Below are 24,277 nucleotides of genomic sequence, written 5' to 3' on the forward strand. Positions count from 1 at the left end.
TTCTTTCTGAGGAGAAATGTATGCGACTTGTTTTTAATCTTATGCACATTTTCTTTAAGAAGATTCTCACAGATGGGAAAAATCATTGTCAGCTGTAGTCCACCCTCCATTTTATGGCAATTACCTATAAGGATGATGTAATTAAATCCTTCCAATGTTCCTCTAAAGTTCCATTTTACAAATCTTTAAAGAAACGCTAAAATGGAAATCGAAAATATATATGTACAGTTCTTTTTATTTATAAACAATAACTTGCCTATGCTTTATTCAAGAAAGCAAATGTTCTTTTCTGACCCCTTTGTCAAATTGTTATTTTCTACTTAGCGTTATAAGTAAAAAATTTGGACTATGTGTCCGTTCTTACTTCAAGGGACAAGAAGTCATTTTATAGTGATCACAAGGAAAAGATAACGAGAAACTTTGCTGTTCATCTCGATAAGCGAACTCCAGGTTCCAGGCATTTAAAATCAATATTATTTTCTTCTCCGTGTTTCATGTCATGTTGGATATTCCATCATCTTCTGGCAGGGCCCGTGGCTGATTTTCTTCTGGCCTTTCTGTGAGGGGAGGGAAGATTCACACAGCCCAACACTTCTCCAAGTGATCAGTATTTAATGATGACCCAAGACTATCAAGAAAGTAGATTTATTATTAAATGTTCCTACTTATTTTTAGTCGAGTGCAGTATATTTTACTGTTCCTCACGGATGACTCATAAACCATGTCTTAGCAGGCAAATCGGAGTAAGGGGTGCTGAATAATTCAGTAGGGACTTTAAATCAGTGCAGACACAATGTCTGCTTTTTACTCTTTTTTAAAAAAATGTTTTTCTGGACTATCCACTTTCTCTGTACAATAATTGTATTATCCTTAAAACATAAGTCATTGTTTCTCAGCTGGATTATACATTGTCCTTATGAAGAATTAGGTACTTAGTGAAAATAAACACTTGATTTAAGAGTCCAAAAGAAAAAAAAAAAGAACAGAGCTTAGAAGTTATCTGTTCTATATTGTAAGTTCCAAGAATGATTTCCTCTATATTAAGTGGTATAAATGTCATGCATTTGATTTTACAAAGACTTTAGATGGCATTGGGTCTGGGGACAGCTAACATAGTATGTGGGCTACTCTTCCATCCCCACACCTGTTAGGACTTGATTGGACCTGGTGTCCCACATGTCACCAGTTTGTTTGATTGTTTTCTTTGTGTTAGGCTTGCCTTTCCCAAAGAGACAATTCTTGTGTATTTCATGCTATCCTCTCCTAAAACTAAAAATGTCCCACTCTAGCAACATTCAATTGTTGGATACCTTTTACGATGAGTTTTTTTTGTTTGTTTGTTTTTATTGAAGTGAAATTGGGTTCCTTTATAATGTTTTCCTTTATTTAAAATGGGGACTATCTAGACCCTGGCATCTGAACCTTTCTGGTTTCATCTTGAAAGCCTGCTTTATTTTCCCATGATTCCAACAGTGGGCTGTACATTAGTTCTAAGTGGGTTTTTTTTTTTTTTAGGACTATTACATCCACAGTAAGCATTCAGAATATATTTTAATCCCTTAATGGCAAAAAGTGTATTTTAGATTTCTCTTATTTATGTTACATTCAACTTAGCTTTTTATCAGTTTTAAAATAGGAAATATTTATAGAAAACAAAATGAGATGAACTATCTTCACTCTTAAATTTCTAGCTTCAGAATGACTCTTCGTAAAGAGGAATTTATTAGCTTAGTTAAACTAAAGGCTGTCTTCAAGTTTCATGAAAAGAAAGAAAACAACCCTTGATACCTACTGCCTTGTTTTATTTCAGTTTGGAAGGTAGACTCTTTTTGGTGGGAAATTTACCTAATGTTGGGGTGCTTTCTTGATTTCTGAATGAATTGAAATTGTTTTTATTAAATATTGATTATGTACAGAATTGATAACATTAGTGTCAGTTATGAAGCTCACCAAACTTTAAGCTGACTTCTCTTTATTTTTACTTCTATTTTGGAGCCTTACACGCTACCCTTAACTTCTTTCCCACCTGGAGATATATATGCTGTGCCAGTTATTAGCATCTTTTTTCTAGGGCTAAGACCTCTGTTCTAGGGCTGCTGCAATGCTCTTTAGGAACAAAGATACTTCTTGCTTCTTAAACTGTGCAGTTATTTTAAATACTTAAGTGTTATAGAAACTCTTATCTGAGGTACAAAAACAACAATAAGCCACATAGCACAGGGAGATCAGCTCAGTGCTTTGTGACCACCTAGAGGGGTGGGAAAGGGAGGGTGGGAGGGAGGGAGATGCAAGAGGGAACAGATATGGGGACATATGTATATATATAACTGATTCACTTCGTTATAAAGCAGAAACTAACACACCATTGTAAAGCAATTATACTCCAATAAAGATGTTAAAAAATAAAAATAAATAAATAAAGCCACACACACACAAAAAAAAAAAAACAATAAGAATCTGGCTTCACATTTTCTTAGGGTCCATTCATACATCACAAAATTCTTGGCTTGGGCTTCCCTAAGCAGATCTGAGGTGGGATCTTTGCACAAGTGTTTTATTAAGGCAGTGCTCCCAAGAGAACTAGGGAGTTGGGGAAGGTAAGGGAGAAAGAAGGAGCCAAGCAGAGGGGTGGTTTGGGCAATGTCCCTGCCTCAGCCTGACCCCTGGGGGAGCTCTGGAGTGTAACTGTTCCTGAGAATCTGTTCCTTCTGCTCAAGGTAAGGAGCTGGGCTTTCCCATCCCTGCCTCAGCCATTGGCTGTGGGCTGGTGGGAGAGGGGCTGTAAACTGGGGAGCACTTGACTCTGCATCTGCAGGTGAAGCAGCTCTAGAAGTTGAAGGCTGTTCCTCTTAAGAAATTTGCTAGTGCCATCTTTAGAAGCAAAACACACAAAAGCTGGGAGGTGGGCACGCAGGACAGTTAAAAGGTACCCAGTGATATCTGAATAAGACACTGGAGTGTCTTCTCTACCTAGACACATGTTCTCTCACTCACTTCCTCACTTACACAGGCACATTTTTCATCCCTTAGGCCTTTTCCTGGTGCAAGTTTACATACTTTTGGAAGCTGTATAAATTCATTTTCTTCCCTTGAATAGGTCATAAGTTACTGCTTCAAATATCTAAGTCTTAAAGTGATTGCACCTATGTAATTTTCAGTGAGTGAGACACCTAGGTAATTTTCAGTTAGTAGAATTGCTACATATATTAGAGTTAAAAAATAAAATCTGAAATTTCAAAGCTTTCCTTATATGAATTTCATCATGGGTAATGATTTCAGTGCCCTGAAGAAGAGGCAAGGATACTGTGTGGCTGTATGGTTGGCATTTATTCTTGCTAGAAACATTTCCAAGCATAAATATTAACTCTGTTATTTTTCATTCTCACCTCTTTTAACCATCCTTTTAAATTTTATATCCAAACATTTCACCTTTACCTTAAAAGTATTTTCCTAAAACTTTTATGGAAATATATGGTGTTTCCTTGGGCACCTTCAACTCAGTATAGCACAAAAGTTTGGTCCAATAGAAAAAGCATGTGAGCAGCATGAATAATTTTAAATTTTCCTATAGCCTCATTTAAAAAGAAAACAAAAAGAGATTGTGATAACAGGGTGAACTGGAGGCTGGGAAGTCCAAGATCACACTTGAAATTAATTTTAACAATATATATTTTAGCCCAGCATATCCTAATTCTTATCATTTCAATATTCAACATTATTAATTATATTTTACCTTTTTTTAAGAATTTTCATCTGTGTATATTTTATATTTACAACAGATCTCAGTTCAGACTAGCCTTATTTCAGGTGCTCAAAACCACCTTTGGCCAATGACACTGTATTGGACAGTGCAACTTCAGAATGTTATAGAAAAACTCTAGTAAGAGTCTTACTTCCTTTAGATAAGACTTTTTGTCAGCACTTTTGAATCTCCCAGCTTGGTAACCCCATTCAGTAAAGAAGTGAGGCAACATTGTTGTCCAAAGAAAGTGAGCTGATCTGGCCTTGATGAGCCATTGCTGCTTCCATTTGCGACTTAATGCCCTATAGGCATGAATTATGATTAAAATGGTTGGGTTTGGCAGCTAAGATATCACTGATAACCTTGAGGAGTGCAGAATTATAGGGTCACTTTTTGGAAGAAACTGAGTCTTGAATGAGGGTAGAATGTAGAAAAATTTTGAAAAGTAAAAGAGGACATCTTAGGCAATGGAAAAAAGTTATATATATATATATATAGGTATATATATATATATATATATATATACCTATATATATATATATATATATATATATATATATATATATATACCTATATATATATATATACCTATATATATATATAGGTATATATATATATATATATAATGTGTGTTGCGGGAGAAGGTTCTGGAAGAGTTTGGGTACTTGCATGTAAACTGATGAGGCTGAAGTACTAACTACACAATAAGAAAGGTAGGTAGTGGCTAGTTTGATACCAGGTCTGAAGACTTGGATTGTGCAGTGTATGAAGTGAGGTATCATCATGACCCAGTTCAGATGCTGGGTTCTGTTTTAGTTATTTATTGTGGTATAAGGAATCACTCCAAAATGTAGTGGCTTGAAACAAAAGCAGCCACCTTTTCACCTCTCACATTTTCTGTGGTCAGGGGTTCCAGAAGGGCTTCGTTGTTCTGTTCCGGCTTGGGGTCCCTCAGGTAGTTGCATTCAAATGGCATCTGAAGCTGACAGAACAAGAGGTTGGAGCAGCTGGAAGCTGGCTGGGCTCTCTCTCTCCATATAGTCTCATGATTCTCCATGATGTCTCTGTTCATGGGAAACTGTGGGCTTCCTCACAGCATGGTGGCTTCAGGGCAGCTGGACTGCTTATGTGGGCTCCAGTGTGATTATTCCTCCTGTCAAGTGAGACGCAAATCTTCTTTATGACATAGCCTTAACAATCATGCTGTATCATTTCCATCACATTATTTGGTTACTGGTGAGTCACAAACCTATCCAGCTTCAAGGGAAGGAGACATAAATGCCCACCTCCCAGTGGGAGAGTGTTAAAGTCACATTGTATGAAGAGAATGTTGGAAGAACTTCTACCACAGGGGCCCTCACCAATGCCACTGCTGTATGGATCTTGCCCCCTGTAGCCATACTCTGGGCACGCTCTGGCGTGAGCACACCATTCATTCCTGGGCACACTTCTGCACAGTGGCTCCCTTACCTGTTAAGCTAGACTGGGCAGCCCTTAAGAGAATCTGAAGTCTTTTGTTTAGACAGTGACTGGTCAGTACTGGTCTGCCATCCACTTTTTATTATCTTCACTTAATCTTTACTGTTAGAGGCATCCCCAAGGGGTGGGCATGGCCCAGCCTCAAATGTTCTCCTCCCTTTCTTGATTTGTGGAATAATTGAGAGATGAGAGCAAAACCAAAGAGAAGGAAGAAGTTTCTAACCCTTTACTCTCCTTGCCAGAAGGACACCCCTCTACCACATAGGGATGTCCTCTCCATAAGAGGGAGCTAGGTGTGTGATGAGCTTTCACTTACTTTCTTCTCCCTCTTTCCTCTTGCTAAGTCACAACTTTAACTAGAAAAGTTTTAAAATGCCAGCAGTGTAAGAGTTTAGAGGTAAAGTGTATTGAACTTTGCAATGTATTTACTGTATAATACATTAAAAAAAAAGAACTGATGGATAGAGAGCTGGATAAAAGGCTAGATATTCAAAAAAGCTAGGTGGTGGGAATATGATTGTTCACTGTAAAAAAAAAAAGAACTTTCAACTTTTCTTTATTTTTAAAATAAAATACTAGAGAAGAAAAGCATAAACCATACAATTATAGTGTGATACCTTTGGGAAAATAATGTCAGTTTTCTACTTCAGTAGATGCTGAAGGCTTATCCTGTTTTTCAGGCTAAAGAAAATTTCAGTTTATATTAGCAAAGTTATTTGTCCTTTCTTGTTTTCTGAAAGATTTGAAGAAACTGGAAAAGGTCTAACAGTCCAGTATAGAAAATTTTAGCTGTTGCCCTTATATTTTTTAGTTTCTTCGACCAGACTTTTCACATGAAGCTTGTGAGTATGCTATTTTTGAAGTCATCATGACATTAAAATTGCTGTTGTGTGACATTTCCCAAGAGCCCTTGTGTGGTCGTGTCAGCAGGAACTTCTTATTCCAAAGACAGAATTTCTCATCTCCACATGTGTTCCACACTCCCCTATTTTGAATTGGGCAGCCTGAATCTTTTCCAGAATCTTTTCCAGATCCAGAAAAAAAACGTGGGTTTTTCTTTCCCCGTACAGTAGAAAGGTTTGCGTGGATTGGTCTGTTTCTATAAAAGGGAGAAAAAAATAAATCCAGTTTACTTCCCTGATCCTTTTTATTTTATCATTTTTTTTTGGATTTATCAATAAAAGGTTGAAAGCCAGTGGAATTGTTGCATTTGAAAGGCCTTGCCTACTTTTTTGAAATGAACAGAGGAGCAGGCGTCGTGTCTTCACTGTCCTCAGGTGGGAAAGGGCAGCTTGCTGAGGCCTGAGGACTAAAATAAAGCCTCCCAGGAAAGGAACCAGCCAGTGACCTTGGGCAGTGACCACCTTGCAGGTCAGCAGCTGCTTCGTTACTTGCCATATTTTGTCGCCTGTGGGGGGAATCAAGTGTCACAAATGCATGAAGAGAGCAGTTTGAGGACAACTCCAGTGGCTCTGCCGGCAAAAGTGCTGACATGATCTACTGACCCTTCCCGTGTGGCTGCAGGCCATGTGCTTTTACAGTGGGCATGCAGGGAGCAGAGAGAAGGCACTACTCTTATAAAAAATAAGCAGCAAGAAACTGATGCAATGGTAGTATTCTGTATATTCCTCGAGTGATAATACAGCAGTATGGAATTTGGATAGATGCAGTGCATTGTCTCATTGGAGATGTTTGAGAGCCCTTATTGAGCTAATAGAAAAATAAAAGTCACACCCACTTCTCCAAACAATTAGAAATTTACTGGAAAACTGCAGGTTGCTCCTGGTGACTTTTATATTTTCTCACTTGGCTCAATGCATTATGATGTAGGAGGAAGAATGTGAGCTCTGAAGCCTGGGGCTTGGTTTTCCCATCTGGAAAATGAGCACAGTGTCACCGACTTCACTGGATTTTGGAAGTCTTTACAAGGAGATGTTGCATACGTAGGACCTGTCTTACTGTAGATAATATGTTCCTTCCCATTTTTCTTTCCCAGGGATGTTTGTGAGGCTCCAAACTACTTTCTTCTTTGTATGACATTTCCCAAGAGCCTTTCTGTGGTTGTGACAGCAAGAACTTATTCCAAAGATAGAATTTCATGTCCCCACACATGTTACATACTCTCCTATTTTGAATTGGGCACCCTGAATCTTTTTCAGACCTGAAATGCGGATCTTTTCCCCCTGCAATGGAAATGTTCCGTTTGTTTTGTCTGTTTCTGTAAAAGGGAGAAAAAAAATAAGCAAATCCAATTTAGCTCCCTGGCATGGGAGATGTTCACTTGCCTCTTTCTTCTCCTCGGTAACCCTCTGCTCTTTCTCTTGTACAAATGTAAAGGAATGAAGAGTCTGCAAAGGATTGACCTTGCGGAGCTTCATGTACCACATTGTCCTTCCTTTAAGGAACTTCTTCTACCTCGTGGTCCTCATGGTGCCCTTCCTTCAGGGACTTTACAAAGGGCCATTACTGTGGATTCTAGAATGCGTACAGATGCAACTCTTCTGTTAGGACACCATCCCCGGATTGAACCACCTCCTTTTTCTGTGTTCACACCATCTCTGCTTCTTCCCTCCGAGCACATCTGCCAGCACCCGCGCCTCTCCTGGTGCTTATTTCTGCTGTTCCCAAGGCTTTGGTCTTAGCTAAAAACCTGCGTTGCTTTGCCTGCCTTGTCTTTCTTGTTCCTTCTGCCTTTTTAAAAAAATGAAGTGAAATTCACATAACAAATATTAACCATTTTAAAGTGAGCCATGCAGTGTCATTTAGCACATTCACAAACTTGTGCAACCACTACCTCTACCTAATTCTAAAAATTTTCATCACCCCCAAAGAAGCCCCTACCCATTAAGCAGTTGCTCCCCATTTTACCCTTCCTCAACCTGTGGCAACAGCCACTCTGCTTTCCATCTCTATGGATTTACCTATTTTGGATATTTCATATAAATGGGACCATATAACCCTTGACCTTTGCTTTTTTTCACTAGGCATAATGTTTTTAAGAGTCTTCCATGTTTTAGCATGTATCAGTGTTTCATCCCTTTTTATAGCTGAATAATAATGCCCATTGTATGTATATACCACAATTCATTTATCCATTCATCCATTAATGGACATTTGGTCTGTTTTCATCTTTTGGCTATTGTGAATAGTGCTGCTATGAACATGTGTATACATGTATTTGAGTCCTTCTTTTCAATTGTTTCGGGGATATACCTAGGAGTGGAATTGCTGGGTCATATACTAATTCTATGTTTAACTTTTTTTTTGATAAATTTATTTTATTTTCTATTTTTATTTTTGGCTGTGTTGGGTCTTTGTTGCTGCATGTGGGCTTTCTCTAGTTGAGGTGAGTGGGGGCTACTCTTCATTGCGGTGTGTGGGTTTCTCACTGTGGTGGCTTCTCTTGTTGCAAGCACAGGCTCTATGTGTGCAGGCTTCAGTAGTTGTGGCACACAGGCTCAGTAGTTGTGGCACATGGGCTTAGTTGCTCCATGACATGTGGGATCTTCCTGGACCAGGGCTCAAACCCATGTCCTCTGCATTGGTAGGTGAATTCTTAACCACTGTGCCACCAGGAAAGTCCCTATGTTTAACTTTTTGATGAATTACAAAACTGTTCTCCACAGTAGCTGCACCATTTTTCATTCCCACCAGCAATGTACTTGAGTTCCAGTTTCTCCACATCCTTGCCAACACTTATTTTCTTTTTCTTTTTATTAAAGCAATCTAATGAGTATGAAATGGTACAACATGTGGTTTTGATTTTCATTCCCTGTTGACTAATGATGTGCATCTTTTCATGTGGTTGTTGGCTGTTTGTATACCTTCTTTGGAGAAATGTCAGTTCAAGTTGTTTACCCATTTTTTTAAGTGGGTTGATTGCCTTTTTGTTATTATATTGGAAAAGTTTATATATATATATATATATTCTGGATACTTGATCTTTATCAGATATATGACTTGCAGAGACCTCTCATTTTATAGATTGTCTTTTCACTTTCTTGATAATGTCTTTTAATGCACACAAGTTTTTAATTTTGATGAAGTTGAATTTCCCTATTTTTTATTGTTGTTGCTTTTGTTTGCCTGTCAAATATAAGAATCCATTGCCAAACCCAAAGTTAGGAAGATTTACCCCTATATGTTCTTCTAAAAGTTTTGTAGTTTTAAGCTCTTATATTTATGTATTAATTCATTTTGAGTTAAATTTTGAATTTGGTGTGAGGTAGGGATTCAACTTCATTCTTTTGCATGTGGATATCCAGTTGTCCCAGCACCATGTATTGAAGAAATTTTTCTTTCCCCATTGAATGATCTTGGCATCCTTGTCAATCAATTGGCCATGATGTATAAGTTTATTTCTTGACTCTCAATTCTACTCTGTTGTTCTATATGCCTGTCCTTTTGCCAGTACCACATTGTTTGGATTCCCATGTCTTTGTAGTAAGTTTTAAAATCATCAAGCATGAGTCTTTCAACTTTGTTCTTCTTTTCTAGTATTATTTTGGCTATTCAGGGCTCCTCCTCCTTTTGCTTTTATTATCATTTTGTCCTGTAGTGATTCTGGAACTGTGGTACTGCATCTCAAGAGAAAGCAGCAACCCAGTGAATAAGCATATAGTTGCATGGTGGTTTATTATAGGTGCACTAGACTCCAAACACTTCTCTTGCTTAAGGTCACTCCCTCAGAACCGTGATGAGAACAGTGTTGGTGGTATTCAAAGCAAAGCCAATGCACAGGCTGTTGGGTTAAACCCACTTGTTAGAATTCCAAGGGAGGGAGAGGTCAGAGAGAGTAGAAGAATGAGAAAGACGCCATGTGTCATTGCTGGCTTTGAAGATGGAGAAAGATGAGCCAAGGGATAGGGATGGCCTCTAGAAGCCTAGAACAACCCCAGCCAACAGCATGCAAGGAAATCAGGACCTCAGTCCTACAAGCACAGAGAACCAAATTCTGCCAGCAAAATGAATGAGCTTAGAAGTGAATTTTCCCCTAGAGACTCTGAAAAGGAATTCAGCCCTGCCAGAATCCTGATCTTAGCCTTGTGGACACTGAGCTGAGAAATCAGTCAACACTCCTAGATTGTGACTTACAGAACTGCAAAGGTGAAGTTTACCTTTGAACACCTAAGAAAAAGTGAATATTGTAAGCATCATATAAGGATATCTTGGTTATTTTTTTAAAAGAAGCTGAATGTTGCAGTGTATAATGTATTATTTAATAGATTCTATTTTATTAGATAAACATATGCTGAGTTTATTCATGTAATGAATGAAAACAAAAGAATTCCAAGGGAACCTTTTGGGAAAGAGCAAACATGTGACCTTCCCCATTTGTTATGATGACTAGTACTGTTCTCTGGTTTATTCATGTGTTCAGTTGTGTTAGTCATTGTCTTCAATTATGTAGACAATTAAAAAAAAAAAAAACCTTCTCGGGCTTCCCTGGTGGTGCAGTGGTTGAGAGTCCGCCTGCCGGTGCAGGGAACACAGGTTCGTGCCCTGGTCTGGGAAGATCCCACGTGCCATGGAGCGGCTGGGCCCGTGAGCCATATGGCCTCTGAGCCTGTGCGTCCAGAGCCTGTGCTCCGCAATGGGAGAGGCCACAACAGTGAGACGTCCATGTACCGCAAAAACAAACAAACAAACAAACAAGAAAACAACAACAACAAAACCCTTCTCTTATATAAGGGAAAGCTGTGACATAGGCATCAAAGTCAGGAAGAAGTCAGAAGGTGGAGAGAGAGTGAGGAGGAAGACAGGTGATTTTGCTGGAATTGGTTGCTGGGATAAGTCACATTTTTTTTCCAGTATGTTTGACCTCTGGTCCATTCCTTTGAGAGTAGTGGGGATTGCGTAGGTTTTTTCCTTCTGTAAATAACTCTTATCTGTAAATCCTCAGCAACTATTCTTTAACCATTTCCAGATGGCTTTAGAGTGCTCATCTAATACAAGCTGAAAGATTGCTCCTGGGAGGTGAGAGAAAGTTGCTTTAGCCCCTAGGCACTTTGAGGATGGGAAGAGACACACGTGTTTTCTACCTGACCCTCATTAGAACAGAGTAGGAAACAGCTACATATGTGTTTGTGTATATGTGTGTGCATGTGTTAAACACTTGAGCACTGAATGAAAACATCCAAATAACTGTACAGGGAGAACTAGTTACATAAGACTGATTAAACAAGTAGCAGGAAATTGATTAAGGCAAAGGACCCAGGGCCACCTATGAGTGTAGGAGATAACTTCTGGGCCTGGGCAGGGCCTCCTGAAAGAGGCTTTTTTCTGTGTAGGTGAAACAAGGGCTTTTCTTACCTTCCCAGCTAGGTTAGGAGAAGCAGTTTGGGGAGACACGTATACTAGGACTCCTGGGACCTTTATGCACTGAACAGGAGCATCTAGAAGCATCTAGGGTAGATGACCAGGTGGGAGCCCTTGTCTGTGAGAACTGAGAAGCCATTCCTCGCGGGGCAACAAATGTCACCAGGCCTGACTCAGGGACCAACCAGAACTCATCACTGACTGTGGTCAGTATAACTTGGTCTTCAGAGTTTGGCAGGAGCTTATAGCATTGCTGTGAGGATACAGTTCTCATCTGATACAGACAAACAAACCACCACCAACACCTACCCCATGCTCTTATAGGGTGCCTGACACATAATAAGTGCTCAATTATTGAGAGTCATTATTTTTATTAAATATATCAAGGGTGGTTCTGACAGTTTGCTCCACGGAGAAACCCTTGGCTAGGATTTCTAGGGTAAGTGTAGACTGTCACGTGCTGTCTGATGCATCCACTGTGATCCTGCATTTCCTATGGGAGCAGAAGGGCTAGCAATAGTAAAATTCCATTAAACGGGTACAACAATAAACTCCTCTACTTAGATGAGTGCTTTCAAATCAGTTATGAGAGTAACTGTCTGCCATTTTCAGCTGCTAAAACAGATCCAGAAATTCTGCAAACAAAGGAAGGGCTTTAGGATGCTGTGCCACCAGAAAAAGGGCCTACGTCCCATGCCTGTGCTCACTGCCTTTCAGGGAGGTTACCATTCAGTGGGGAAGTGCAAGAGCTAAAGTTCACACTGCAAGAAGACATACCAGATGTCAGCAGGGATCCCCTCTCAGGATGGCATGGAGGTGGAAATTTTACTTCCTTAATTTATTTTATATTTCTCCCCCCAAAGTGGCAAGCTTATATTTTACTTTGTTTTTTATCTAAAAAATTTCTTTTACAACAAATATGGATTCTTCACGTTTAAAACTTTTTTCTTTTAAAATTTCTGTTTACCTATTTTTTTAAATTGAAGTATAGTTGATTTATGATATTATATTAGTTTCAGGTGTACAGCACAGTGATTCAAGTCTTTATAGACTATACTCCATTTAAAGTTGTTGTAGGGCTTCCCTGGTGGCTCAGTGGTTAAGAATCCACCTGCCAATGCAGGGGACACAGGTTCGAGCCCTCATCTGAGAAGATCCCACATGCTGCGGAGCAACTAAGCCTGTGTGCCACAACTACTGAGCCTGACCTCTAGAGCCTGCGAGCCACAACTACTGAGCCTGTGTGCCACAATTACTGAAGCCTGCGTGCCTAGAGCCCATGCTCCACAACAAGAGAAGCCACTGCAATGAGAAACCTACGCACCTCAACGAAGAGTAACACCCGCTCTCTGCAACCAGAGAAAAGCCTGCATGCAGCAACAGAGACCCAACGCAGCCAAAAAAAGAAAAAAAAAATTTAATTAAAAAAAATAAAGTTATTGTAAAATATTGGCTATATTCCCTGTTCTGTGCAATATATCCTTGTAGCTTTTTAGTTTTGTACATAATAGTTTGTACCCCTTTATCTGCCTTGCCCCTCCCTCTACTCCTCTCCCCACTGGTAAAAACTAGTTTTTTCTCTAGATCTGTGAGTCTGTTTCTGTTTTGATATGTTCATTCATTTGTTTTATTTTTTAGATTCTACATGTAAGTGATTAACACACAGTAATTTTCTTTCTCTGACTTATTTCACCAAGTGTAATACCCTCCAGGTTTATCCATGTTGTTGCAAATGGCAAAATTTCTTTTTCATGGCTGAGTAGTAGTTGATTGTGTATACACACACACACACCACATCTTCTTTTTTTTTTTTTTTTTTTTTTTGCGGTACGCGGGCCTCTCACTGTTGTGGCCTCTCCCGTTGTGGAGTGCAGGCTCTGGATGCGCAGGCTCAGCGGCCATGGCTCACGGGCCCAGCCACTCCGCGGCATGTGGGATCTTCCCGGACTGGGGCACGAACCCATGTCCCCTGCATCGGCAGGCGGACTCTCAACCAGGGAAACCCCACACCACATCTTCTTTATCCATTCATCTGTCAATGGACACTTAGGTTGCTTCCATATCTTGGCTAGTGTAGATAATGCTGCTATGAACATTGGGGTGCATGTATCTTTTAGAATTAGTGTTTTCATTTTCTTTGGATATGTGCCAGGAGTGGGCTTGCTTAAGACTTTTTTTGGAGGGTTTCCTGCCTTGCTTAAGACGGAATTATCAGAGTGATTGTCAGGGAAAAAAGCTGGGAAATTTATTGTACACTTTTCTCCCATAGGCAGTGTGTTAGTCTGCTAAATCTGCCATAACAAAATATCACAGACTGGGTGGCTTTAACAACAGAAATTTACTTTCTTACAGTTCTGGAGACTGAGAGTCCAAGATCAAGGTGTCATCAGGATGGTTTCCCCTAAGGCCTTTCTCTTTGGCTTGAAGATGGCCACTTTCTTGCTGGATCCTCATGTAATCTTTTCTCTGTGCACACACATCCCTGATGTCTGTTTGTGTGTCCAAATTTTCTCTTCTTATAAGGATACCAGTCAGATTGGATGAGGGCCTATCCTAAGAGCCTATTTCTAATTTAATTACCTCTTTAAAGGCCTTATCTCCAAATACAGTCACATTGTGAAGTACTGGGAGTTAAGGCTTCAACATATGAATTTTGGAGGAGCCACAGTTCAGCCCATACCAGACAGCATAGGGGTAAAGGAGAACATAGACAGGTAGAAAATAAGAGCCAGAAAAGTGGGTCAAAAGTCAAGGCCAGGGGGAATAAGGAGAAGTTGTAGGAGGGGACTCTATGCACTGCTAATGGGAAATAAACTATTTCCCTAGCTGATTAATATATCAGTTAGCTTTTGCTGCATAACAGACTACCTCAGAAATGTCCTGGCTTAAACCATCAACCATTTATTTAGCTCACAATTGAGTGGATTGTCAGTTTGGACTGCCCTTAGCTGGAAAGTTCTACCGATCTCAACTGAGCTCACTTAAGTATCTCTGGTCAACTGTTGGGTATACTGAGGGCTGGCTGGTAGAGAATGGCCTTAACTGGGATGGCTCATTTCACCTCTATGTGTTTCTTGCCTTCTAGCAGGCCAGTTTGGGTTTCAAAGAGAGAGAGAAAGAGCAAAGGAGAGAATGTGAATGAGTACCAAAGCCATACCATCATTTTTTCCACACTCTGTTTGTCAAGGGAAGTCACAGACCAGCCCAGATTTAAGAGGTGGGGAAATGTTCCCTTTTGGGTGAATGCCTCTGAGAGAAGGATTATTTAACTATGCAAATTCTGTGGCCTATTATATTTTATATTCATAATAGACTTGCCTATATTCATAATCAGAAAATAATAACCTGGAAAGAAATCACTAGGGCATTTATTTATGAGTGGTGGTTCTTTATTCCCAAGTTGGGATGAGTAGTTTAATCAGAATATTTATTTCAACCATGGATGTCTTACTTTCCTGCATGGCTTGTTCCAGCCAGTTTACTGGGAGAGATCCCAGTCAGGAGAATGCAGAGTGATAGCTCAATTTTCTTCTTTTATCCTACTTAGAATGTAGCCTCTGGAAATAAGGTAATCTAGTGGAAACCTCCAGCTGTTATCTCATGGAGACAGGCCTTATGAAGCTGTAACAGGAAAACAGGATCTCTGGGGTCTTATGTAGGGAGACTGTTGAGAAAATTCAAATGTAACACCTTATGTGGAAGAATATGCGTCATATAAACTCTCATAGAAGAGAGTTATCTCCTTGTCACGTGACTTACTAGTCCTTTGTACCCACATGGGGCTCTGTTAAGGGAATCCTCTTTCTAATTAGTTCCATATTTCACATTAAAAAATCATGCTGTGTATAGCAGCTGTTCCTTAGCCCATTGTGAGATGGCTCTGTACACTGAATTCCATGGAGGTTCAGAAGAACATGATGGTATCGTGTGGGGCAGAGAAAGGAAACTGGTGTGTAAAGTCTGAAATGTTCAATATTAAAGTTTTATATCTGGAAAATAAACATTTTTTTAGTGCATTCACACAGAACTGTTTGGCAGATTCTTATAAAGTTCAGCATTCACTTGCCATATGCCTCTAGCATTTTCATTCCTAGGTTTTTTTCCTCGAGAGAATGACAATATATCCACACAAAGATTGTAAATGAATGTTCATAGCAGCTTTAGAACAGAAACTGGAAAAAAACAAGTATCCACCACATTAATGGATAAACGAATTATGAAGTATGCATACAATGGAATACTGCTTAGCAATGAAAAAGGAACAAGGTACTAGTACAAACAACAACTTGGGTGAATCTCAGAAACATCTTGCTGTGTAAAGAAGTGATACATAAAAGAATACATGCTGTGTTATTTCATTTATTATTATTATTTCATAGATCATATGTTCATGTCAATCAGTTCTCATTCTTTGATGAAAGCAGCTGCAGAGCACAGGGAGATCAGCTCGGTGCTTTGTGACCGCCTGGAGGGGTGGGATGGGGAGGGTGGGAGGGAGGGAGATGCATGAAGGAAGGGATGTGGGAACAGATGTATATGTATGACTGATTCACTTTGTTATAAAGCAGAAACTAAAAAAAAAAAAAAAAAAAAAAAACAGATTGCTTTAAAAGTGGGTAAATGTTTTATGTATACTATACAAGTTCCAGAGTGGAAAAAATAATATAAGAACAGGAGTCAAACAATCCCTTAAAATCACGTGGAAGTGTCCAATCTAGCCATGCAGAACCTGCTGTTAAAATCCTGTTTTGGCTTGTTCACTCTCTGCTTGTTTAAAAGATATAGCTGATAGAAAAATATGTTTGTCATATGTTTATTTGGATTCAGTGCTGGATGTAACTTAGTAAGAGCAACTTCTTTCCTTTTACCATCAAAGGATTTTTAAATTCCCAGATGTCATTCGTGCACCAGAGTGCTAGAGACAGTGATTTATGTTGTCAAAGGCTGGTGATGCTAAAATGGAAGCAGTTTTTGTTTTGCTTCTTAGTCAAATTGTAGTCTGTTTGGATTGACTAAAATGTATTTCGTTTTAGTTTTGTTTTGATAATTCAGAAATGGGTTTCAGATTTCGTATATTTAATAGAATAATATTAAATTATAAAGAAGCTGACCCAGAAAAACTTTTTAGTTCCCTCCTGATTAGTGTTTTCTAAATGGTCTTTTTTTTTTGGCGTTTTATGTCTGTGATTAATTAATTCATTCATCAGGTATTTATCAACTGTCTAACACGTACCAAACATTTTTCTAAGCACTTGGAAGAAAGCAGTGATCTTTGAGAGGAATACTTTCTGGTAGAGAGGAAGAGAGATAATAAAGAAGTAAATAGGAGAGGGGTCCAAGTTTAGGAAGACCCTAAGCTCACTTCCTCCCACAGACATGTTGAGTCTACACCTACATACAGAGCAATTCTCTTGAAGAAGATCCGAGGGCTGACTGAACACCTACTGCTTGTAGAAGGACACAGAGAAACAGGTAGGAAAGATGGAGACACGGTATCCATAGGAACACCTCCCCTGAAGCAGCAACCTGCAGTAGGGAGGGATATTGCTGAGGGGTCCAAGTTCAGACTCGCACCCCCAACCCCAACCCCAGGACATAGTGAAAAAGCAGCAATATAAAGGGCACCCAGACTATATGAGAAGGAAATCCATTTATTAAATCTAGTTCTGTTAAAACTAATAAATTAACTAAATAAAATTTCAGGATACAAAATTAATACACAGAAACCTGTTACATTTCTATACACTAATAACAAATTATCAGAAAGATAAATTAAGAAGACAACCCATTTACAGTTGCACCAAAAATAATAAAATACCTAGGAATAAATTTAACCCAGGAGGCAAAAGACTTTAGGACACTGGGGAAACTATAGGACATTTAGGAAAGAAATTGAAGATGACATAAATAAGTGGAAAGATATGTTGTGCTCATGGATTGGAAGAATCAAATATCATTAAAATGTTCATGCTACCCAAAATAATCTACAGATTCAGTGCAATCCCTGTCAAAATATGAATGGCATTTTTCACAGAACTAGAACAAATAATTGCCAAAATTTGTAGGGAGCCACAAAAGACCCTGAATAGTCAAGGCAGTTTTGAGAAAGAAAAATAGAGATGCCGGTATGCTCCCAGACTTGAAACTATACTATGAAATTATAGTAATCAAAACAGTATGGTACTGACACAAAACAGACACATAGATCAATTGGAACAGAATAATGAATCAGGAATAAACCCACATTCATATGGTCAATTAACCTATGACAAAGGTGGCAATAATAAACAATGGGGAAAATAGTCTTTTCAATAAACAGTATTCAGAAAACTGGACAGCTATACACAAGAGAATAAAACTGGATCATTTTCTTACTCCATATACAGAAATAAACTCTAAGTGTATTAAAGACTTAAATGTAAGACTTGAAACCATAAAAATGCTGGAAGAAAACATAGGCGGTAATCTCTTTGACATTGGTCTTAGCAGCATTTTTTGGATATGTTTCCTTTGGCAAGAGAAACAAAAGCAAAAATAAGTGGGACTACATCAAACTAAGAGGTTTTTGCACAGTGAAGGAAACTATCAACAAAATGAAAAGGCTGCCTACTGAATGGGAAAAGATTTGCATACAGTATATCCAATAAGGGGGTTGATGTCCAAATAAATAGAATACTCATACAACTCAATATCAAGAAAACAATATGATTAAAAATGGACAGAATACCTGAATAGACATTTTTCCAAAGAATACATACAGATGGCCAACAAGCACATGAAAAGGTGCTTAACATTACTAGTCATCAGGGAAATGTAAATCAAAACCACTATGAAATTTCACCTCAGAATAACTATTATCAAAAAGACAAGAAACAGCAAGTGTTGACATGGGTATGGAGAAAAGGGCACACTTGTGCACTGTTGATAGGAATGTAAATTGGTTCAGCCACTATGGAAAACCGTGTAGAGGTTTCTCAAAAAACTAAAAATAGAACTACCATATCATCCAGCAATTCTACTTCTGGGGTGTTTATCCAAAGACAATGAAAACACTAATTTGAAAAGATATATGTATCCCTATGTTCACTGTACATGATTTACAATAGCCAAGCTATGGAAGCATCTATGGAAGCATAGATGAATGGATAAAGAAGACGTGATATATATACACAATGGAATATTACTCAGCCATTAAAAAAGAATGAAATCTTGCCATATGCATAAACATGGGTAGACCTGTAGCGTATTATGCTAAGTGAAATAGAGAAAAAACAAATACCATATTATTTCACTTATATGAAAACTAGAAAACAAAACAAATGAACAAACAAAACAAAAGAATTTTGTTTTCTCTGTGAGAAGAAATGGGTGGTTGCCACAGGGGAGGGTGGGCAGTGGGACAGAGAAAATAGGTGAAGAGGATTAAGAGATATAAACTCCCAGCTATAAAATACATAAGTCTTGGGATGTAATGTACACATAGGGAATATAGTCAATAATATTGTAACAGCTTTGTATGGTGACAGATGGAAACTGATCTTATTGATGTGATCATTTCATAATGTGTAAAAATATTGAATCACTATGTTGTACACCTGAAACTAGGATAATATTGTATGTTAATTATAACTCAATAAAAAGGCAAAATACAGCAACAAAAACAAAACAAAAAGAAGTAAACAAATGAAAGAACAAGAAATTTTATGAGTGATAGGTGTTAAGAAAATAAAATGAGATTTTTATGATAAGAGGCTGAGTTAGGTGGGGAGTTGAGTCATTTGGATTTCTAGTCAAGGAAGGTCGTACTATGAAAGTAACGTTTAAGCTGAGACCCCAAAGATAAGTAGGAGACAGCTATGTGAAGAAACAGGGGCAGAGTGTTTTAGACAAAAGGGGCAGCAAGTTGAAAGGTCCTGTGGTAGAGATGAACTCGGTGTGTTCAAATAACAGCAGCCAGTCAGGAGCAAATGGTAGATGAAGTCAGAGTGATGAGGAGCAGCCAGATGGCATCATCCCCTTTAAACCTTGGTAAGGGGATTTTTACTTTATATATACTATATACACATATATTATAGATTATATACATATATATTTTTAAGAAATAGGATAGATGTGATCTGATTTATATTTTAGAAAATCACTCTTATAGTGGACAATAAATTGAGGTGTGGAGTTGCAGACAAGATTGGAAGCCGAGAAGCCAGTTAGGAGGCTATGGGATTAACATAAGAAAAAAGACTATGATTGTTTAGATGTTAATGTCAGAGATGATGATGGAGAGAAGTAGGCTGATTTGGGAATTATTTTGGAAGCGATGCCAGCAGCAAATGAATTGGGTATGGATATTTCAAGGAAAGGAGGCATTGAAGATGACTCCTAAGGTACCAGACTGAAGAACAGGTGAGAAATTTACTGATATGGGAAAAACTAGAGGAAACATATGGATTTTTTTAAAAAATCAAGTGTTCTGCTTTAAATTTTAAAGTTTAATATGCTTAATAAGTATTCAAGTGGAAATGTCAAGTAAGCAGTTGGATATATGAGTCTGGAGCAGTTGGATATATGAGAACTAGGAATGGAAATATAGGTGTTATGTAAAGCTTTGAGCTCCCATGGGATGATCTAGGAAGAGAAGATACACAGAGAAGAGCCCTGGGTCACTCTAACATATAGAAGTTAAACAAAGCAAAAGAGGTCATGATTGAGGACAAGTGGTTTGTGAGATCAAGGAAAACTAGGAGAGTGTGGAATTGCTGTCTCCAAGAGAAGAAAATGTTTCAAGAAGGAGAGAGTGGTTACTTGGGTCAAAACTGTTGAGATGGTTGATGGGGACAGAAAAATGACCATCAGATTTCCCAAAAGGAAGGTCACTGAGGACCTTTACAAGAGGGGAGAATTCTAATTGGAGTGGTCTGAGGAAAGAGAGAGGTGAGAAACTGAAGTCTGTGTATGTGACTCTTTTAAAATGCTGGGTTCGATGCAATATTATCATTGAAAAGAGGCACGAACAGGAGACTCAGGCTTGAGGAGACTGTAGGAAAAATCATTTTAGAGAGTAGAGGAGAAAACATACTGAAGAAGGATTATTGGACAACCTTTGAATGTTCATTAGAGATCTGTGGTCATGAGTGTAAGGTGAAGACTAGTCAGTTTGGTTGTGAGTTTTTCTTCAGCCTAGTTCAATTCCATGACCACACTGCTTAGTAGAGAATTAGGTGTGACAGTAGAATTTAGGATAGGAAAGAAGGGAAGGGAGGCCTGGGGACTGTGATGGATAATGAAAGAGTGGTAGAGTCAACAGATGGTAGGTCTCAGTGGGATTTAGAATCGTTGGACTTGAAGTTATAATAGTTGAGAAGAGAACAGTTTATTGGGCAGAGAAGGATGTGACACATGACTTTTAAAGGATGTATTGCTGCTGATGATTTCAAGGTCAAGCAAATGCTCATACACGTGGGTAACTGAAGATAACTGAAGATATCAGTGGTGGTTGAAGATACCATCTAAGGTTAAAAAGTCTTTTTTTTTGTTTTTGTTAGCCTGTAAATTTTAAAAGGTATTGATCTATATTTTACAGAAAAATCATAATAGTGTCTAACTAACTGATATAAACCAACTTTATTTCTGTAGATCAGACTTCTCCCTTTAATGGAAACATGACTTCCAACAGCCAACAAACTATACATATTATAGCCTCAGGCATCCAGAAAAATGGAACACTTTCCCAATTCTGTTTTCAAAAATCTCTGGAAGTCAATGAATGGCCTAACATCGATCCTGGGGCTTACACAGGACCAGTCAGCCTTGGTTGACAGAGTTCCCAGATGTAGAGGCAGGTTGTCGGGCACATGATCCCATAAATGCCACCTACAGATACCAGGTGGCTTACATCATTCAGTGGGTAAGGAAGGCTCAGGCTGGACGTGTCCAGCCTGTTCATGGACAAACTCTCATCGAAGAAGAATGAAGGTAATCTAGCTACCAAAGTCACTGTTTTTGGCATCTTTTATGAGTGGTCTGGAGCTTGTTCCTAACTTACCTTTCTAGTTTAGTTCAGCAGGAAATTTAGCAGGCTGTGATTGCCTCTATCTACTCCAGACCAAATATCTCCATTACCTAGATGCCTTGGTTTGTCTGTCATTTGTTTGTTTATAAAATTTCTTTATTGAAATATAACTAACATACAATTAGAAAAGTGCACAAATCATAAGTGCACAGCTCCTTGGATTTTAATGAGGTTAATGTGCCGAGGTAACCTGAAAAAGAAACAGCGATTTCCAACACCCCAGAATGCCCCCTCATGATCCGTTCTGGTCACTATTCTTTCCCTTCCCTGAGGGTAACCTCTCTCCTGACTTCTTACACTGTAGATTAATTTTGTCTTTTAATGCCTTGACGTTTTCACAGGACAGCCTGGTTATGGTGAGCATATATGCTGGATAAAACTAAGAATGTTCAAATGACCCATAGGTCTGTACATCCTTCCAAGCCCTGAAATCCTTACTGCTATTTTCCTCCCCCTCCCAAAGCAAGGAGGAATAATCTTCCAGGATAAAGACCGATATTACCCTCAAAGGCTGCTGGTAATTACGTAATGATATAAACTGATAGGACACAGGGTTCCTTTTCTAGTATCCAGGTTTTTCCTTTTGGTTTTGGTTTTTGTTCACTTTTTTCAAATATGAGCCTCAGGAACATTTCCTACGAGAGTCCTGCAGAGAACAGCCTATTTAGACCCAGGCTAATTGGACAAGGCAGTGTTTAATCTTTCATTTGTGTGTCCATAAGGGAGACAGCTCTTCTGATAAAGGTAACAGATGCTGACTTAAGTGCTCTTGTGTCCTTCTGCAACAGAGCAGGGCTGGGAGATGTCAGACTCCGAGGCAGGGTTTTCCTGGCCTCGTTTTGAGTGGATGGGAGAGGCATTTAGTCCAGACAAGTGGGAGCATTCTACAGGAGTTTCTATGGAAACTAACAATGTCAGATGAGATCAATGGTGGCTGAATGCTGTTTCCTCCAAAGGTGACTTAGGTTATAGAATTTTGGATAAAACTTGGCCTGGAAGAAACAAAAGACTAAGATGCTTTCTTTCATGGGGAAAGACAATCGCATACAGATTTCTCATTACCTACTGCCACATGTATGTCATCATGATACCTATGTGATAGTTTTTATTCTAGTACCTTCCCTAAATAATTCCTTAATGATACATTTACTGTGTCAGAAAAATACAGATTGTGAAATAATGCATTACTCTCCCACATATTCTAAGAGAGTGAATTAAAAAAGACAAGATAAGAACTTTAAAACATGGTCTTTTCTGTATTGTATTATTTTTTCTCACTTTTCTCTACTGTGTTTTATTTATTGGAGTATAACCTACATACTGGAAAATGCATAAATCATAGTTCAAGACTTTTTGTGTGTTTATATGTATATACACCCATATAACCACTTCCCAGATCAAGACATATATGTGTGGGTGTGGGTGTGGGTGTATGCTTAAGTGACCTGTAGCCTCTGTATACACATACATGTCTTATTGTCATCTTTATTAGCTCTGCATAGTTAACGATCATTTTCTCTTATTTCTAACATGGGTCACCATTTACAATTTCTCATGTCCTGTAGTAAAGAATCTACTAAACTCTTTGGGGCAGCCTTATTTTTAAGCCCTCATATGTTTGCACACCCATCTTACAATTTGGAGTTAATAAGGATCTCCCCTAATTCAGATCAGCAGCCATTGTTAGCCATGCATTATTTACTCATCAAATGCTGATTGAGCCTTTACTATTTATAAAACATTCTCCCAGGTATCATCATCTCCAAACGTAAGCCAGATGCAGAATATGCCTTCCTATATCTTATAGGCTACAGAAGTTAAGCAATGCAGGTAAACAATTACAAATCAGTACAGGAAGTTCTAAAGTATGTAAAGAAAAGACAAGCCAGCCAAGCATATGTTTGTTCCAGATCTTGAAGGGAGAAGGGTTTGGGCACAGGGAGATAATGGAGGCCAGAAAGAACAACTGGGATACAGGAAAAAGGAGGTAGTTCTTTGGGCTGCAGCATAAGATAACCAAAGGGAAGTTAGAGGAGAAAAGGAGGGTGGAGAGGTTCTGATTAAAATAAGAAGGACCCTGAATGTCATGATAAGGAGTTTAGATTTTTTTGCCATAGGAATTTTTTACTCATGTTGTCATTGAGAGACCAGCAGCATCACCCGGGACCTTGTTAGTGCTGCTGAATCTGGGAGCCCCGTTTACTGCCTCAGCATCTCTGGGATGGGGCTCAGCATCTGTGTGTTCACAAGCCCTCCATGTGGGCCTTCTGTGCGTTCATGTTTGAGAAGCACCATGCTAGACCACAGCTCCTTGGAACACAAACCAATAGTGTTGCCAAAGTTTGCTCAACAGAAGAGTAATTCCAGGTTGTGTTAATCTATGTTTTGTATAGAAGTGAAATGCTGAATTAAACGAAGCTAGGCATGGGATTCCTAGAACCCAGAGCATTCTAATGTAGATCTTGAATCTTCCAATGGTAGTTAGAGTATGCAGTATATTCCAAATTGTTTCTCCATGGAATCTGTTCTTTCCCTTTCTTTTCTTAGTATTTTTGTAAGAACTAATGCGGGCATTAGTATTGCTTGAGACACTCTTGGAGGTCACACTGTGGTGGGCAGTGATGAGCTAAGGGAAGTTTTTCATCAGGAAAGGAAGGAACTAGCATAAAAGG

At 38.8% G+C, this 24,277-nt stretch overlaps 1 protein-coding gene across 1 annotated transcript in view; it reads left to right on the top strand.

Moving 5' to 3' along the window:
* The window catches only part of PLCB4 (phospholipase C beta 4), a 419,094-nt gene that overhangs the window by 156,629 nt on the left and 238,188 nt on the right, over positions 1–24,277 (top strand). The gene's annotated exons all lie outside the window — the stretch shown is intronic.

This window comes from Mesoplodon densirostris, chromosome 16, assembly GCF_025265405.1.
Source record: "Mesoplodon densirostris isolate mMesDen1 chromosome 16, mMesDen1 primary haplotype, whole genome shotgun sequence".
Classification (NCBI taxonomy): Eukaryota; Metazoa; Chordata; class Mammalia; order Artiodactyla; family Ziphiidae; genus Mesoplodon; species Mesoplodon densirostris.